Source organism: Cervus canadensis, chromosome 26 (assembly GCF_019320065.1).
Source record: "Cervus canadensis isolate Bull #8, Minnesota chromosome 26, ASM1932006v1, whole genome shotgun sequence".
Classification (NCBI taxonomy): domain Eukaryota; kingdom Metazoa; phylum Chordata; class Mammalia; order Artiodactyla; family Cervidae; genus Cervus; species Cervus canadensis.
This window is the reverse complement of record NC_057411.1, coordinates 8,831,170-8,851,835: the sequence shown is the minus strand read 5'-3', so window position 1 is coordinate 8,851,835 and position 20,666 is coordinate 8,831,170. Positions and strand designations below refer to the sequence as shown.

At 35.6% G+C, this 20,666-nt stretch overlaps 1 long non-coding RNA gene across 1 annotated transcript in view; it reads left to right on the top strand.

Moving 5' to 3' along the window:
• The window catches only part of LOC122428285, a 29,283-nt gene extending 14,903 nt beyond the window's left edge, over nt 1-14,380 (top strand). The window contains exon 3 of the long non-coding RNA XR_006265683.1: nt 14,188-14,380. This is a non-coding gene — a long non-coding RNA (uncharacterized LOC122428285). The remainder of the gene's footprint in view (nt 1-14,187) is intronic.
• The last annotated feature ends 6,286 nt before the right edge of the window (nt 14,381-20,666 follow it).

Genomic DNA, 20,666 nt, shown 5'->3' with positions numbered 1-20,666 from the left:
TTTCAGTTTATGCTTTGGGTCTTCTCCCTTTCTATACTCTTTGGTACAGAAATCTATCAGCTACCCCTTTTCTCTTGTTTCTTAGTTTTCTGACCCAACTATCTTCCTCCCATTAGATTCAAATATGCTCGATTCTATTCAATGTTTAATTTTCAGAACTAAGTCAAACTAGTACAGTTCCACATCTTCCTAAAACCAAAGCTGTCTTTATTTTCTTTCATAATAAAACCCCTCGCATGAATTGTTTTCACAACTCACATCTCCAGTTATTCAACTCCAGTTAATTTCACTCTGTTTAACTTAATGTTGCTAGTTCTATCATAACCCTGAAATGTCACTCAACATAGTCAGTCATAAACTATTTTTATTAATTAAAACAATGCATCATTTTTTTTTATTTTATTAGACCTCTCCCAGTATGTGACAATATAGAATTCTCTCACTTCCCTTGGTTTCCATGTTACATGCTTCTAATTGTCCTCTTCCCTCTCTACTTCTACTATCTCTATGTGAACTTTTTTAACAAGCTCACTCCAGAAAATTGGTATAGCTTAGAATAGTCATATTTCTTATTAGTTTACATATTACTCATTCAGATGATGTCAATTATATATATTCTGAAATATCTAAAATCTATTTTCAGTAAGAATCACTCTATCAAGCTTGAATAGACTTTATAATCAACTACCTACACCTATTTGAATGTCATTTAATTACAACAAACTTCTCACAAAACAAAATCATCACCTATACTCAGAAATAACTCCTCTCCTGCTTGTCCTGTCCCAATGGTAAAACATCACCATCCAAAATCTGCCTGTAATTGAAACTTGAACATCAAAGACCTTTAGTAGCTTAATCATTCCGATGTAAAGGGGTAAAACATGAAAAGCATTTTACTAAAGAAAAAGTCACTTTGCCAATAAGCAAAAGAAAGTAAATGTAAATTTATTTAAATTCACTGGCAATCAAAATGCTTATTAAAATAGTAATATGCTACTTATTATCTAGTGATTGACTAAATTTAAAGAGAATTGTTAATTTATACAATTACCACTTGAATAATAGGTACCTTCATATGGTATTTATAGTAGTACAAATGGTAAGCCTATCTAGAGAACAGTTTTGCAAAGTGTTTTGATCCATACCATTTGTATTTGTATATGAAATTATAGCTAATTCACTGGCAATCAAAATGCTTATTAAAATAGTAATATGCTACTTATTATCTAGTGATTGACTAAATTTAAAGAGAATTGTTAATTTATACAATTACCACTTGAATAATAGGTACCTTCATATGGTATTTATAGTAGTACAAATGGTAAGCCTATCTAGAGAACAGTTTTGCAAAGTGTTTTGATCCATACCATTTGTATTTGTATATGAAATTATAGCTATCAGTATTAATAAAATATTTAAATTATAATGACCCTAAGTGACTATACTCTTGGTAGACAAATGTATAGTTAGTACTTACTAAAGATAGATTAAAATTTTAATGTGTTTGATATGTCTATACATTAAAAATGCAACATAATTACCTTTCTGATGATGTTGGATATTTGAGTCATAATACTGTCCAACACAAAAATACTACAGTACAATCTAATAAAAATGTAATAGTTCAAATTCCACCACAAACCACATGGTGTACTGACATGAAACAATTAAAGATGATTGAATAAAATGACTGTTTACAAATATATGGTCATGAAGAAGGAAAACAAAGAAAGGTGAAGGCTTCAGACTAGACTCAACAAGGACAGGAGTGTCATCAGCTCTAGACCTCAGGGGCTTGAGGGGATGGAGAGGTTACGAGAACCTGAAGAGAGTATTGCAGACTAACAGGGCCACGAGACAGGAATTGGGCCTTGTGTTCAGAACACGGCCACAGCCAATCTGCAGCCAGACAAAACGAAGCCTGGAGAATACATACTTCAGCCTCACTCACCCTATCCACTAGTTTCCTTTGCTATTGTCCTGACTCAATGGAAAGTCCAGGGCAAGAAAGCCTGTTGATTCAGTCCATAAATTCCAGCCTTCTCAGGCACAGAACAAGATGGATAAATGTACAGAATGATTTTGGAAATAAATGGAAAATACTGATGACAAATAGTTTCAAAATATCAATGGCAAGTAATCATTTAATGTTTAGAGTACTGCCTTTTTAGAAAAAAAAAAAATCAATGGAAAAGGCTATTGGGTATTAAAAGACCTTAATTTTGCTTTATGATAGTAAAATATTCCTGTACAAAAGTTGATGTTTTGCTACTTATATTGCACATGAAAAATTTTATCAGTTAAGTTTCTGCTATCCTGAGATGAAGACTATAAATTCTTTGCAATAACACTTTATTGCTTTCTAACAAGGCATAATATATTCTTGAATGTTTCCCCATTTTTATGGAAATGTATACCTAATCTATTAAATAATTATTTAAAATATAATTAGGAAACTAATAATTAGTGAAACCAAACAGAAGATTACACGAAGTCTGTCTTTCTTATACATTTGTTTTTTTTTCATTTTCCCTATCACTTCTAATTCTATATCTGTGAGAGAAAATAAAAATTGTCTGAACACAAAATAAAAATCTTGTCAATGTTTCAGGCCTATTTTTGTTACTGAATATTTGTAGTGGATAGTCCTAATGAGCAAATAATTGTGCTGCTCTACTTGTTGTAATGTAGATATTAGATACTATGTAGATTAAGAAATCTCTTTTGTAGTTATGTGATAAACCAACACAATTCAACTGTGACCAAAAAAAAAAAAAAAAATCTCAATAGCAGAATAATTACCATGGAATATTTAATCCGGGTTTCCCTGGTAGCTCAGCTGGTAAAGAACCTGCCTGCAAAGCAAGAGAATCTGGTTCAATTCCTGGGTTGGAAAGATCTGCTGGAGAAGGGATAGGCTACCCACTCCAGTATTTTTGGGGTTCTCTAGTGGCTCAGCTGGTAAAGAATTTGGCTATAATGTGGTTAAATTTAATCTACTATTATCTTCAATCTGTTTCACTGATAGCTGTAATATATTACAGAAAAACTGATTATAGTGGCCTTTTTAAATTGCATTTTGTACCTTATTATTCAATTATAAGCATTATCCTTTATTCAAACCAAGATTCAAATGCTTAATTAGAAAAGGAGATGATAAAATTTCTAAAAATACTACTAAAAAGTGTACTATTTATTGCTGAAAAGCTTATCAAACATGAAAGGATTGAGCATGATCACAAACTTGACTTCAAATAATTCATACTGAATTTAAATCACAAAAGCTCTCATCCATCAAGGACAATAGAAGAATAAAAAGAAAGCAAGTTAATGCTTCTGAAAGGAAGTAAGTTCAATATTCAGTAGAATTTTATTGAGTACCTGCTTTCTGGAATAACTGAAACAGGAATTACAAACAAATGCAATTTAAGAAAAAAAAAGAAAATAGTGTCTGAAAGAACTGAAAGTCTACAGAAAACATACAATTATTGTACTATACAGAACTAATTAATATATTGAGAAAGGATATATGATGACTATTGAAAATATATGTTAACATATTTTCTTTCTTTTTCACTTTTATGACATGCTTCTGATATTTTGTTATTGTTCAGTCCTGGAGTCATGTCCAATTCTTTGTGACCCCATGAACTACAGCACGTCAAGACTCCTCCATCCCACACTATCTCCTGGAGTTAGATCAAATTCACATCCACTGAGTTGGTGATGCTATCTAATCATTTTATCCTCTTCCATCCCTTCCTCATTGTGCCTTCAGTCTTTCCCAGCATCATGGTCTTTTCCAATGAGTCAGCTCTATGCATCATGTGGCCAAAGTATTGGAGTTTCAGCTTCAGCAACTGTCCTTCCAATGAATATTCAGGACCAATTTCCTTCAGGATTGACTGCTTTGTTCTCATTGCAGTCCAAGACTCTTAACAGTCTTCTCTAGCATCACAATTTGAAAGCATCAATTCTTCAGCACTCAGCTTTTTTAATAGACCAGTTCTCACATCCATACATGACTACTGGAATAACTTTGACTAATGGACTTTTGTCAACAAAATGATGCCTCTGCTTTTTAATATGCTGTCTAGGTGTCTAGGTTTGTCATAGCTTTCCTTACAAGAACCAACTGTCTTTTAATTTCATGGCTTCTGTCACTGTTCACAGTGGTTTTGGAGCCTAAGAAAATAAAATCTGTCACTGCTTCCACGATTCCTCCTTTCTATTTGCCATGAAGTGATGGGACTGAATGTCATTATCTTCATATTTTGAATGCTGTTTCAAGCCAGTTTTGTCATTCTCTTCTTTCACCCTCAAAAAGATGTTCTTTAGTTCCTCTTCATTTTCTGCCATTAGACTGGTATCATCTGCATATCTGAGGTTGTTGACATTTCTCCCAGTAATCTTGATTCCAGTTTGTGATTCATCCAGCCCAGCATTTTGCATACTGTGTTTGGCATAGAAGTTAAATAAGCAGGGTGACAATATACACCCTTGTCATACTCTTTTCCCTATTGTGAACCAGTCTGTTGTTCCATGGCTGGTTCCAACTGTTGCTTCTTGACCAACATACAGGTTTCTCAGGAGACAGGTAAAGTGGTCTAGTATTCCCATCTCTTTAAGAGTTTTCCAGTTTGTTGTGATCCACATAGCCAAAGGCTTTTGCATAATCAATGAAACAGAAGTAGATGTTTTTCTGGATATTTACTCAGTTTCTTTTTCCTATTTACTGTTGCTAAATTAATGCCCACCAACAGATTATATGCCTAAATTAATTATCAAAGTTGTGAATAACATCCAGTGCTCAATAACATTCAGTTGATCACTACAGATTTTTCACTACAGATTTATCTTACTCTCATCTCCAAAATCAGTTATCTGACTCTGCCATGTTGTCCTGTTTTATGTACATAAAAATTAACTGCATCATTTCCATTGACAGTCTATAAGAAAATATTTAGTAATCAACATAAGGCTGTTTTGGTGTACTCCAGAGTTACGTAACTGTAATACAATTGAACTGTACTTTGACTTTCAGTGATATTTGCATCTCAGTATATTCACTTGAATTAACGTTGCTCCAGAGAATTAATATTATAAAAATACTACATCAATTAACTGATAGGAAACCATTTTGGTTATGCCAATGCCCACCAGCCACCAAAGACTGCCAGGACCATGTTGTCAAATGGAACTGATATTCATTTTACCTAAAGAAACTGCAGACCACTGGGAACAGGGAATGTCTCAAAATCTAGTATATGAGGCTTCTTATAGGACTTGGCTTGTGTTAAATCATTGTGAAGATGGTATGCATATGGCTCTTGCCTTCTATTCTCATATGAAATTTTTTGAGATTGTCTCATAACAGAGTCAGAGAAGGCAATGGCACCCCACTCCAGTACTCTTGCCTGGAAAATCCCATGGACGGAGGAGCCTCGTAGGCTGCAGTCCATGGGGTCTTTAAGAGTCGGACATGACTGAGCGACTTCACTTCACTTTTCACTTTCATGCATTGGAAAAGGAAATGATAACCCACTCCAGTGTTCTTGCCTGGAGAATCCCAGGGACGGGGGAGCCTGGTGGGCTGCCGTCTATGGGGTTGCACAGAGTCGGACATGACTGAAGCGACTTAGCAGCAGCAGCATAACAGAGTATATACTTTATTTTCTAACTTCCTCAATAAATCCTGCTGTAGTACTCTGTTGACCAGTTAACAGCTATTGGCTGATTTCAGTGTGAATCAGCCATAAGTGTACATATGTCCCCTCTCACCACTCAATATTCCCATCTTTCCCAACACAAAAACACCACATAAAAATGAATAAATACATACAAAAATGTGTGATTGGTAAAAAGATGAGGGCTTGTAAATTTTAGAATGCTTCAATTTAATCTAGCTTTATTTGCTTTATATTTATTTGAATTCCCTCAATATTCTGTCTGTATGTTTTCTGCCCCACTTGTATTTTATTGTTGTTAGATAGTACTTATTTTCTCCGTTTCCATAGAGGTTTTTTTTTTTTTTATTTTAATTTTAGAATTAAGAAAGGCTGATTTAAATATGAATTTCAATACCCTAATAAAGAAAATAATGACAATTAAGTAGCTTGAGGAGAATGAATTGAAATTAATATCAAAGAAAACATGAAGATAATTATTAAAACTGGGAAATTTTTCAAGCTACAACTGAAGATAATCAGATCCTGTATATTAAACCTAGAAGTAGACCTAAATGTATTCCAAATGGGAGAAAGAGCATTTAGAATAAGATCGGGGCTTTCCAGGTGGAGCTAGTGGTAAACAACTCAGCTGCCAATGCAGGAGAAACATATTTTTTCCCTGGACCGGGAAGATCCCCAGGAGTAGGAAATAGAAACCCACCACAGTATTCTTGCCTGGAGAATCCCATGGCCAGAGGAGCCTGGAGAGTTATGGTCCACTGAGTCTCAAAGAGTCGGGCATGACTGAGCAACTAACACTGTGTATCCATGCTTCTTTATAACTAATAGCTAGATTGGTTACGGGTATATTTAAACAATTCCCAGGAAGCTGGTTTTGAAAATTGTTCATATTAAGGGATCCTATTGTTGGATTTACTGGCTTTCCTGATGTGGGAGAACCTAAATATTAACTTTCAAGTCACCATGAAAGATATGAAGATATAATAAACCAAGATTTTTTTGATTTGACTACTTCAATAACTTAAAAAAAAAAAAAAAAGAATGAGAGAAAGAAGAAAGATAGAAAAAAGACGGGGAGAGGGAAAGGGAAATGTTACCAAAGGACCATGTACTTAGTTTACATTATAATATGTAAATGTGAAATAATTAATTCTTTGTGAATGACTAGATTTACTTATTTACTTATTTCCTACTGAATAAACTGACTTCAAAAAGAAATTTTAACATTAATTTATGTGAAAGTATTAAAAATTCATTAAAATATATGTTTACAATTGCGTTTTAAACTGGCACTGCTAAGAAATGTCTAAAACAGAAACAAATTTTAAAGAAGGTACAGCAGTACACAAAGGCAAGTTACATCAATGATATAAAGGTTTTATTTATTGATTTAAAAATCTTGGATATGTATTTTATTTGCAATAAGTGGTGCATACAATACTCACATAGCCACGTGTGTATTGACTGGAATGTAGACTAGGATATGGTTCAAACTGGCAAAATATCTAAACCAAAGGCACTAGATGAGACAAGATGAAATAAAAATGTTCTTCCATCTGAGAAACTTCTAAGAAAAGATACTAAATGAGATAAAATAAAAATAACAGATGAGACTCCCTTGCCATATTTGGTTAAGAACTTTGGGTGCTCTTTCTGTATTATTTTTGACAATGATGAAGAAAGCTAATAAGGGAAAAATATTAAGACAACACCAATTATTTTGAGGGCGTGCAGTTAGGTACACAGCAACTAACCTAAAGCTTTGTGGAATCCAGATGGGACAAGTAATCAGATTACTTGTGGGTGTTTTAATAGCACCCAGAGGGTATCATAAAATCACTCACCGTATGCTTAATATCTGTATAGTTCTGTTTCTTTGAACTGTTACTTTAATCTTCCTTTTTATTTACTTTTTATTGCCATCCACTTAAACTGATGCCTTTTCTTATCTACAGATAAACTTAAAGGCAATATGTGAATATTCACGCACATCTCTTATCTCTCATTTTACTATATTTCCTGCTTTTTCCATTGATATTTTAGTTGTCTGCCCTGTAATGTGGCTATCATTCAAACTTTATATCTGAAGACTTCCATTTCTTTGTCTGTTTGCTGAATTTACTGTTGGTTTTGTCATTAGGAATATAAAGGTTAGAAACCAAATTGTGATGGGTTGGAAAAAATAGGAGGTATAGAAATATAGAAAGTGAGTAGAAATTGTATGTAGACATATCAGAAAAACTTTAAGCAGTTCGAAGTCTCATTTAACAGGGTGGTTATATACACGCACGTGAGGCTAGCTTACATTATAATGGCCTGAAGTAATATGTTTTCATGAATTGCTTAGTTGTCAGTAAGGCAATTTAAATAATATTGCAACTTTTTTCTGATAAATGGAGAACATAATTTCAAATCAAACTGTGGGGGACAGGAGTGTGTGAAGTGAAGTGAAAGTCACTCAGTCATGTCTGACTCTTTGCAACCCCACAGACTATACAGTCCATGAAATTTTCCAGGCCAGAATACTGGAGCGGGCAGTCTTTCCCTTCTCCAGGGTATCTTCCCAACTCAGGAATCGAACCCAGGTCTCCTGGATTGCAGGATGAATCTTACCAGCTGATCTACCAGGGAAAGCCCCAGGAGTGTGTCATAGTTGGAAAACAAAGTATATAAAAGAAAAGGTATTATCAACTGTGTCAAAATGTATTTAATAGGCCAAATAAAATTAAAGTTGAACATCCGATACTGGATTAACAATTTGGAGGTCACTGATGAACCTGATAAGATTAATAGTTGCACAATAGGGACAAAAAACCTGTTTAAGTTCAAAACACAAAGATAGAAATCGCTGGGTATTTTCTGAAAAAAGAAAAAGAAAAAGCAAATAATTTGACACTGAACAGAATATTTTATCAGTATTTTTGTTATGATTGTTTTACTTTGTTTTGTTTTTATTCTTTTTACTTTTTTTGTAAATTGAGAAATAGCAGGATGGTTATATGCTGATGGTTATTATCCAGTATAGAGTTGTGAACTGAGGAGTAAGTAGGTGAAAAGGGTGTTATGTAATGAAAACATAAGAAATTGACTTAAGAAATGAATATTAATAATTCCATTTTATCAGAAAAATAGAGTATATGGGCACAGATGTTGATAGGTGTCCACTCAGATTTATAGTAGAGTGATTTAATACTTTTATAGATTAAACTCCACTTATAGCTATGATAAGATATTGGCTATATATCCTGTTCTATCAAATATGTCCTTGTAGGTTCTTTATTTTATACTTAGTAGTTTGTACTTCTTAACTCCCTACTCCTATTTTGCATCCCCCCCAGCTTCCCTCTCCCAACTGGTAACCATGGGTTTGTTCTCTATATCTGTGAGTCTATTTCTGCTTTGTCATATTTATTTGTTTGTTTTACTTTTTAGATTCCACATACAAGTGACTGCATGCAGTATTTGTGTTTCTCTGTCTGACTTATTTCACTAAGCATAATACCCTCCAGGTCCATCCATGTTGTTGACTTTTGAAAAGACTATTGAAGGTGTAAAATAATGCTTTAGGGAAACGAGAAAGTGAGGCTAAAGATGTATAATGTGGCTCCTAAATAGTTTTAAGCCTCCTTGAGGTTACTGGTCATGATTTTTAAAGAGAGACCGATTAGTGTGACTGCTCTTTTTCTTCTGCAAGATTTACCTGTATTAAGTCCAGGCTCAAAGTAGGCAGGTAATTTAACCAGGTTATGGATTTTTCAGGCATACAAGGCCATGTGAGAGAGGGACTAAGTTGTTGAGGTACACAAGAGGAAGTGATTTTAAGAACTAACCATAACATTAACCTGGATAATCAGAAAAGAGAAGTTATCAAGATGATCAACATTTGACAGTAATTGGTGATGACAAGATACAGGATTATCTCCATGGAAATAAGTAGCTTAGGCAGAGTGAAAGTTGAAATTATTTTAAAGAAGAATATGAGTAGCACGATTCAAGTATTTCCTTTAAGGAAGGGAGAAAGGGAAACCATTTGCTAGAGTCAAGGAAGATAAAGAAGGAGAGTGTGTGTGCATGCTCAGTCGCTTCAATCAAGTTGGACTCTTTGCGATCCTATGGACCATAGTCTGCCGGGTTTCTCTGTCCATGGGATTTCTCAAGCAAGAATACTGGAGTGGATTCCCATGCCCTCCTCCAGGGGATTTTCCTCACCCAGGAACTGAACTCATGTCTCCTGTGTCTCCTGCATTTCAGGCAGATTCTTTACCCACTGAGCCACCTGGGAAGCCCCAAAGTGGAGATTATTCTAACTTAAACAGAGTGCTGTGAAGAAACTGCGGGAAAGAAGAGTCATTGTCTTAGTGGGCTCAGCAGGAGCATTTCAAACGTTGCCTGAACTTAGAGCAAGACAATGATGAAGAGTCTCAGAAAGTGCTTGAAAACACAGAGAAGTTTACTGATTATGGACTGGGAAATGAAGGGGACAGTGTCATGTTTTCATGAGTTAGCAGTGAGTGGGAGATGGAGAGAGAGAAGAGAATGTGAAAAGACATTAGGATGGCAGAGATGAGGGTGGCCTGGGACTCTGAGATTCTGGTGTCAGGTGTCAGCACATACACAGAAATAAAGGATATAAGTAGATTAGTTCAGATGACCTAAAGATATTCGATAATGGTGGTGATGGGGACAGAGGTGACTGGGACCTTTCTAGTTGATGTAGCTTAGGATATTTGTAAAATAAGGATCTTACTCTGAGCTGTCAAGTCCTCTCTTTATGTGGGCCAGTTGTATGAGGGTTAAATTGAATCAAAAGGAAAAATATGCTTGTGTTTGAGTCATCATGTGTTCTTTCATCCCTTAAAATTTTGAGCAAATTCACACTTCTGCATACTATATAGCAAAAGAAGAAATATGGTAGAAAACAAAACATTCTAGGTGATATAAAATTTGGAACCAGAGTATGAAGAATTAAATATAACTGCCTTGGAAACCAGCACTACTGAATAGTGCAATGGAGGTAATATATGCCAGAGTCATACAAACTTCTAATACTTTTTAATAAAGTTTTTTAGATGTTTGATAAAGTATATTAAACATGTTCAAGTGTATTGCCTCTATAGCTTTACATGTATTTAAATTTAAGCTCAAAGGAACATATTATGTTAATTATTACATTGGACAAGATGCCTTGTAAAGAGTAAGTATTGTTATGCCAACAAGTACAATCTATGTTACTTGGATTCTGTTGCATGCATTGATTACTTTTGATGTCACATTTTATGAGGTCCAGGTGACCTGCTTTCCAGATCTGACTTGTTAAACAGAATTACTTTGTAATGGTAAAAGTTATTTTTTCTCTCTGAGACATGCTAAAGGTCATGATGTTCATGTTTACCCCCTGAAGATCTCAAAGATAACTTACCCATGGGGACTCATTATTTCTCTCCCTGTTGAAATTCATGTTTTTATCTTTAGACTTGCATCTATAAAAATTTGGCAAGGGGGAAAATAACTCTGTCTACTGTATACTATACAGTGCATAAAGAGGCAGAAAAACAAGTTTTATTGCCATTCTGGACACTAACTTTTGTATTGAAGGAAATCAGGTTATATTTATCTTTTTGTAACCTAAAGGGAAAAATTTCAAAATTATTTATTGATAGTAAAAAAAAAGTCACTGCTTATTATATGTATTGTGTGTGTGTGTGTGTGTGTGTGCACATGTGTGCTCAGTCATGTCCAGCTCTTTGCAACTTCATGGACTGTAGCCTGCCAGTTTCCTTTGCTCCATGGAATTATCTAGGCAAGCATACTGGAGTGAGTTACCATTTCCTACTCCATATTAAATGTATTAATATAGATCAATTATGCTCCAGTAACAAAATCACAACTTCACTTCCTTAAATTCAAAAAGGTGTATTTCTTGTGAGGGATTGACTGGATTGTTCCTTTTATTTCTGTAATGCCCTCACTGCAGCATCCAGCCTAGTTGAGTAGATATGCTAGAATACTGCTAGTCATCATGGGTATAGGAAATAAATTTTGGAGGGTTTTACTCTGCAATTAGATGCTCTAGTTGGAACAGTTAATCATAGGTCCCTACCACTGCCAAGGAACCCAGACATTCAATCCTACCCATTTGAGAAAGATGGAGATAATTAAATAATATATAATTATATAGTATTAATAATCATTATGTTGGTGTCATTATTCACTGCATTTTTCTTTTGAGATTTCTAAGGGAGTTGATAGCAGTGTTATTAGTATATGTCTGTAGATCATATTTGAAAAGACAAATCAAATGAGACACACCACTAGTGTGGATAGAGAGAATATAGATATTACAGAATTATTTTTTTGTCCAGAAAAACCTTAACTTGATTTGTTAATAACTAAAAGGAGAAAGTTTACATTTTGATTAGATCTATGCTAAACCCACATGTAAATGTTAATATGAAAGTAATATAAACAGAGTTTAGGGATTAAATAATACAATGTCATAAAATAATTTACATAAGAATTGTAACATTTGTGATTTTGATTTTATTTCTCTTTTGATTTTCTTATAGTTTGTAAGCAAACAGATACCAGGCTTGTTCATCTTGAATTTTCTAGGACTCTGGGAGCAGATATTCATTCTGAAATAGTAAATGAAGTGTCTAAAAACAGAGAAAAACGACTTAATTTTCCCCAAAAGTCCAACCAGAAGAAACAAAGAAGAATACAGATTATTGACTAAAAATAGTTGACATGGGTTTAAGAAAAATGGGATCTGGGGAGCTTGAGAGCTACAGGATATATATATAATTATGGCTGCTTTGTATTTTGTATGGAAAAAAAAACAAAACAACATTATAAAAATTAAAAAACAAAAAATAACATAAAATATTAATAAAAATAAAAACAAATTACTACTCATATTAATCTAAAAGTAAACATTGGTTTGGCCATCAAGCAAAGGAAAATATAATTCAAATATGCATGAATTTATATGTAAGTTTATGAATATAGGAATCTATATTAATGTGACACAATGTATGCATTTTAGAATGCTTAAGTATCCAAATTCTTTTTCTTCTAAGATGTGAGAAAAATATATTTTTTTAAATTTTAAGCTGTTGTGTAGTACACCAAATATAGATTTCTCTTTAAAAAGCTAGTTTTTTGAGTATTTATTTTTATTTAGGGTTTCATCGGGGGAAAAAAGCTTGTGATTGTTGTTGTTCAGTCCCCTAGTCAGGTCCTACTCTTTGCAACCCCATGGACCACAGCATGCCAGGCCTCCCTGTCCTTCACCATCTCCTGAAGTGTGCCCAAGTTCATGTCCATTGCATCAGCAATGCCATCCAGCCATCTCATCCTCTGACACCTTCTTCTTCTGCCCTCAATCTTTCCCAGCATCAAGGACTTTTCCAGTGAGTGGGCTGTTGGCATCAGGAGACCAAATACTGGAGCTGATTCAGCTTCAACATCAGTCCTTCCTGTGAGTATTCAGGGTTGTTTTCCTTTAAGACTGACTGGTTCACTGGTGCACTGGGAAGACCCAGAGGGATGGGATGAAGAGGGAGGTGGGAGGGGGGATCTGGAGGGGGAACACATGTGGATCCACGGCTGATTCATGTCAGTGTATGGCAAAGGCCACTACAATGTTGTAGAGTGGTTAGCCTCCAACTGGTGGAAATAAATGGGAAAAGAAAAAAAAAGAAAGAAATAAGACTGAGTGGTTCGATCTCTTTGCTGTCCAAAGGACTCTCAGGAGTCTTCACCACCACAGTTCAAAGGCATCAGCTCTTTGGTGCTCTGCCTTCTTGACAGTCCAGATCTCACAACCCTATGTGACCACTGGGAAGACCATAGTCTTGACTATGCACACCTTTGTCAGCAGAGTAATGAGAGAGTTAATTACTAGGTAGGTTGATAAGGAGTCCAGGGCCCTTGAGAAGGAGAAAGGGACAAACATTTTTTTCTACATTGCTCTGTTTTAGTCATATAAGACATTGTTTCTTAACCTCTGAGTTGTTATGACAGCAACATTTAAGACCAACTTTCTTTAAGCCCAGAGCTAATGATTACACAACAAAACAACTCATCCTGATTAAGGGTATGTCCTTCCTTAAACTCTGTACTAATGATTACATAACAACACTTTATCTTGCTCCAGGACATGTTTCTCCTACTTAACCAGAACTTCTGACTAATCTTGTTATCTTCAGAGGTTTGTATCTTGTGTAGGTGGGCCTGGTAAGACCCTTCTATTGTTAGATCTAATCTTATTAATTTAAGATGTATGCTGTAGGAGTAGGTCTGGTAAAAGTATGTAAGACCTTGATAGGACTAGGGAGGGGGGCACTCTCAAACCCCCTTCTGATGTCTATGTCAGAAGCTTTTTCGCTGTAATAAAACTTCTGCCACACAAAAACTCTGAGTGATCAATCCTGGTCCCTGGTCCCAAAGCTAAATCTTCAGAGATCACGAATCTGACATCATTCACCATAAGCTATCAGTAATGTCTCTGCTTTTCAACACACTGTCTAGGTTTGCCATGGCTTTCCAGCCAAGAAGCAATTGTGTTCTGATGTCATGTCTGCAGTCACCATCTGCAGTGATTTTAGAGCCCAGAAAGAGGAAAGTTGTCATGACTTCCACCTTTTCTCTTTCTATTTGCCATGAAGTAATGAGACCAGATGTCATGATCTTAGTTTTAAGCTGGCTTTTTCATTCTCCTCCTTCACTTTCATCAAGAGGTTCTTTAGTTTCTTTTCACTTTCTGCCATTAGAGAGGTATCATCTGCATATCTGAGGTTGTTGATGTTTCTCCTGTCTATCTTGATTCCAGTTTGTAACTCATCCAACCCGGCATTTCTCATCATGTGCTCAGAATATAGGTGAAATAAACAGGGTAACAACAGATATCCCTGTCATACTCCTTTCTCAATATTGAACCAATCAGTTGTTCCATATAGAGTTCTAATGGTTGCTTCTTGACCTGCATACAGGTTTCTCAGGAGACAGGTAAGATGATCTGGTATCCCCATCTCTTTAAGAGCTTTCCACCATTTGATATGATCCACACAGTCAAAGGCTTTAGGGTAGTCAATGAAACAGAGGTAAAATATTTTTGGGAATTCCATTGCTTTCTCTATGATTCAGTAAATGTTGGCAATTTGATCTCTGGTTTGTCTTCCTTTTCTAAACCCAGCTTGGAGATCTGGAAGTTCTCAGTTCACAGAATGCTGAAGCCTAGCATGCAAGATTTTAAGCATGACATTACTAGCATGGGAGATGCATGCAATTGTCCCATGGTATGAACATTCTTTAGTACTATCCTTCTTGGATATTTGGATGAGGATTTTCCAAATCTAGTCCTGTGGCCACTGTTGGGTCTTTGAGATTTGCTGACATATTGAGTGCAACACTTTGATAGCATCCTCCTTTAGGTTTTGAATAGCTCTACTGGAATTCCATTGCATCCACTAGCTTTATGGACAGCAGTGCTTCCTAAGGCCTCACTGACTTCGCAGTCCAGAAGGTCTGGCTCTGGGTGAGTGACCACATCATCATGGTTATCTGGTTCATTAGGATCCTTTTTTTGTACAGTTTTTCCATGTATTATTTCCATCTCTTCTTGATCTCTTCAGCTTCTAGTAGGTCTCTACCATTTACATCCTTTATTGAGCCTATCTTTGGGTGAAATGTTTCCTTGATATCTCCAGTTTTCCTAAAGCAATCTCTAGTCCTTCCTCTTCTCTCGTTTCTCTTTATTTTCATGCACTGTTTATTGAAGAAGGCTTTCTCATCTCTCTTTCCTATTCTTTGGAACTCTGTGTTTAGTTGGATGTACCTTTCCCTTTCACTCTTGCTTTTCGCTTCTCTTCTTTCTTCAACTACTTGTAAGGCCTCCTCAGGTAGCTACTCTGCCTTCTTGCTTTTCTTTTTCTTTGGGAGTTTATGTTCATAGCCTCCTATACAATATCACAAACCTCTGTCCATAGTTCTTCAGGCACAATATTTACTAGATCTAATCCCTTGAATCACTAGGCCAGCCAGGTATGACTTAAATCAAACCCCCTATGAATATGCAGTGGAGGTGAAAAATAAATTCAAGGGGTTAGAAAATTTGTGACTGTACATTATTTAAATTTTGTAGAAATTATGATAATAAATGTGCAGTCTGTTAAACCATCTTACTCAAAGTTGCATTTGAAATAAGACTAGTTGAATGAAGAGACTGGAACTGTAGGATGGAGTTTTGTTTTTGTTTTTTTTTTAATAAGACACTGTGTTGATTGAACATTGTCTTGGCCCCAGCAATAAATACTGTACTGTCCTCATCTGTATAGAGAAAAGTAAGAAGAGGAACAATGAACCACATTCCCCCTCTCCACAACAGACTCAGTGAAAGGCAGGGGACCAAAAAACATGAGTGCAATCTCTTTGATGTGCTATCATAAAGAATTTGAAAGGAGCTTTTAGCAATCATCTCTTCTGCAGAGTCAGTTTGTCTCAACATTTACTTCAGTTTTTACTGTTTAAAACTCTGTAATGACTCCTCATTGCTTTAAGTACAGTTCAGTGTTCTTTTCTTCCCTCTGGTTTATTGAGATATAATTGACATATAGCACTGTATAAATTTAAGCATAGTGATCTTACTTATACACCTTAAGAAATGATTACCACAAAAACTTTGGTGAACATCCATTATTCCATAAAGATACAATATAAAAGAAAAAAAAGTCCCCTTGTGATGAGAACTCTTAGGATTTACTCTTCTAACAACTTTTGCTTATAACATATAGAGGTGTTAACTGTATTAGTAATGCTTTGTTTCATTCCTAGCACCTATTGATCTAATAACTGGAAGTTGTACCTTTGACTATGCTCATCCAATTCCCCCTACTATCAACCCTTGCCTCTGGTAATATAATCCCTTTTTCTCTGAATTTTTTTATTTAAAGTATAATTGACCTATAATACTGTGGTTAGTTTCTGGTGCAGAGGACAGTGGTTTGATATCTCTATGCATTACAAATATAGAACAATTCAATATTTTTAATGTCAAATACTAAGTTATCTCCCCTATGATTATGTCTGTGACCTCATGTCAAGATTTGGATAAAGTAAATGTATGCACACACATACACAATGGAATATTATCTGGCAATTAAAAAGAAGGAAATCTTGCCTTTTCCAATGATGATATAGATGACCTTGTGGTCATCATTATGTTAAGTGACTATGTTATACAGAAAAAGTCAAATGCTGTATATTTTCACTTATATGTGGAATCTGAAAAATGCCAAATTCATAGAAATAGAGAGCAGAATGGTGACTCCCAGAGGCTGAAAGGTAGGAAAATGGAGAGTTGTTGGCAAAGAGTATAAACTTTCAGTTGTAAGATGAGTAAGTTCTAGGGATCCAATGTATAGCATGATGATTACAATTAGCAATACTGTATTATATACTTGAAAGTTGTTAAAAGGATAGATATTAATGTTAACACTGAAAAAAAAAGAGATAAAAATGTAATATATGAGGAGGATGGAGATATTAACTAAACCTTCTGTGCTAAGCATTTTATAATATATATTGTATCTATCACCATGTTGTACATATTAAACTTACATATGTTATATGCCAATAACATCTCAATAGAACTGGAAAAAAATGAATCCACATGCTTCAGGATTTTCCACCTCTTCCCTCCAACTCCCCTCTCACCCTTACCACTACTACAAATACAAATGTCTATTTATCCTGTGTAGTCTTGTATTTAGCACTCTCAGGAGACTTCTTTAAACTCCAAGGCCAAGTTAGACCTCTGATCATAAAGCAACATAGCATTTTGTGCTATGTATTATACAGTGTTGTGTAGTCAAGCTCAAACATTCTGATTCAAGCAGCAAGAGAAATAAAAGGAGACAGAATGAATTATTGTGACATTAATTAAACTGACAATTGATGCTTTTCTATTCTGAGACAATTGAATTGCTAGATCGCATAGTATTCTATCTCAGCTCAGGGCTTATTCCTTTATTTCCTTTGCTTCTAATTCCAGGAATGTTTTCTAATTCTACAGAATGTTTTCAGAAAACAAAATTAATACCCAGTATCCTCAGTTAAAAATCAAACCAAATAAAGTATCCTTTTGAGATATATAATCTATTTCTTTCTCCATGTCCCACATTTTAAAAATTAAAGGAAAGAATAAACAGTTGAGTCTAGAGTGTATTTCTATAACCTCATCAAATCTGGAGTTAAGTCAAGAAAACTGAGTAAGTAAATGTTTAGGTCTGAATGATTAATATGACTTCTCAAAAGAATCCTTTCTTAACAAGGAATGTGTAGTCAAAGGACATATTTCCATACTCAATTATCTAGAATCATAGGAAGTAAAGCCCTGCTTTTAAGTGCTAAGGACTCAGAAATAGTGAGGATTTCTTTCAGAGAATCTTGCTCTGTGAACCAGAGAAAATACTTTCCAAAAAACAGAATTATTGACCCTACTTAATCCCTATTACCCTTCATTTTACTATATAAAAAGTCACACTGGCAAACTACCTTTTTGGATACTGGAGACCTAAATGCATTATCATTTCTTTTCTTTAGCATAAATCATTGCACTTATGATTATGTATTTGCTCGGCAGCTAGAATAGAAAAAGAAGTCTAAAATGGCAGTGGCTAAAAGGCAGACAAAGAAAGGGGAAAAGCCCAAGAAAAGGGAACAAAGGGAAAATCCTAGGACCTGAGTGAAACCTCAGGTGAAAAAAGAGGAAGAAGAAACAAGCACGCCCACTTGCTGCCCAACAATAGGTCGTTGTATTTCAGTCACTCCGTCCTGTCCAGCTCTTTGCGACCCCCATGGATTGCAGCATGTCAGGCTTCCCTGTCCTTCACCATTTCCCTGAGCTTGCTCAAACTCATGTCCATTGAGTCAGTGATGCCATCCTACCATCTCATCCTCTGTCATCCCCTCCTCCTCCCACCTTCAGTCTTTCCCAGCATCAGGGGCTTTTCTAATGAGTCAGTTCTTCTCATCAGGTGGCCAAAGTACTGGAGCATCAATTTCAGTATCAGTCATTCCAATGAATATTCAGGATAGATTTCCTTTAGGACTGACTGGTTGGATCTTACAGTCAAGGGATTGTTTCTTTACTTTTTTCCATTTATTTTTATTAGTTGGAGGCTGATTACTTCAATATTGTAGTGGTTTTTGTCATACATTGACATGAATCAGCCATGGAGTTACATGTGTTTCCCATCCCGATCCCCTCTCCCACCTCCCTCTCCACCCGATTCCTCTGGGTCTTCCCAGTGTGCCAGGCCCTAGCACTTGTCTCATGCATCCAACCTGGGCTGGTGATCTGTTTCACCCTAAGAGTCTTCTCCAACACCACAGTTCGAAAACATTAAATTTTTAAAGAAGGCTCTCAGCCTTCTTTATGATCCAACTCTCACATCCATACATGACTGCTGGAAAAACCAGAGCTTTGACTAGACAGATCTTTGTCAGCAAAGTAATGTTTCTGCTTTTAAATATGTGGTCTAGGTTGGTCACAGCTTTTCTTCCAAGGAGCAACTGTCTTTTAATTTCATGGCTGCAGTCACTGATCACAGTGATTTTGGAGCCCAAGAAAATAAAGTCCGTCACTGTTTCCATTGTTTCCCCATCTATTTGCCATGAAGTGATGGGACCAGATTCCGTGATTTTTGTTTTTTGAGTATGGAGTTTTAACTCAGCTTTTTCACTGTCCTCTTTCACCTTCATCAAGAAACTCTTTAGTTCCTCTTTGTTTTCAGCCATAGGGTGGTTTTATCTGCATATTTGAGATTGTTGATGTTTCTCCCACAATCTTGATTCTAGCTTGTGCTTCATGCAGCCTGACATCTCACATGATGTACTCTGCATATAAGTTAAATAAACAGAGTGACAATATACAGCCTTGATGTACTCCTTTCCCAATTTTGAACCAGTCCATTGTTCTATGCCCTGTTCTAACTGTTGCTTCCTGACCTGCATACAGGGTTCACAGGAGCAGGTAAAGTGGTCTGGTATTCCCACCTCTTTCCACAGTTTGTTGTGATCCACAGAGTCAAAGGCTTTAGCATAATCTATGAAGCAGAAGTATATATTTTTTTCTGGAATTCTCTTGTATTTTCTATGATCCAATGTATGTTGGCAATTTGATCTCTGGTTCCTCTGCTTTTTCTAAATCCAGCTTGAACATCTGAAAGTTCTTAGTTCATGTACTGTTGAAGCCTCGCTTGGAGAATTTTGAACATTACTTTGCCAGCAAGTGAAATGAGTGCAGTTGTGCCCAAATTTGCATAGGTCAGGTAGGGGAGAGAAGGAGACAAAATGGTAGGTAGGAAGAGGGAGCCAAAATGGGTGGAAGCCACTCTGCACTCAAGCCTCAGGGTTTTACTAACCATAGTTTACCAAATAAAATTCTGACCTGTAACCCAGCTGTAACACTGGTACGTCCTTTCAAATTTTTGTTTAGGTGAGACTGATCCAAGGAAATTGTGCACTTTCCCAACATATCCATGCTTAAGCGCTCCACTAGAATGTAAGCTCTATGAAAGCAGACACTGTGTATGTATGTCTTAGACACAACTATATGCCATTACCCTACCAGATGCTGATGATATAAGTACTCAATAAATATCTGTGGTTGAATGGATGAAATAAAGAATAAAGTGTGTGCATAGATAAGCAAAAAGCATATTTAAAATACCATAACGCTACAAGCTATTTTTTCCAATGTCTTCATTTGTGATGACATGTGTTTTTCTGATAGACACTTTAATACAAGGAAAATTTTCATTTTTAAAAACATTTCTCGGTTGACATTTCTTTTGTGACTATGAATTATGTCTCTAAAGAATTATGAAATCATCTATTGTGTGTCTTACTAAACTTTGTTTTCCCACGTCTTAATCTGAGGTCTTCCATAATTTATGCACTCAATAAAAA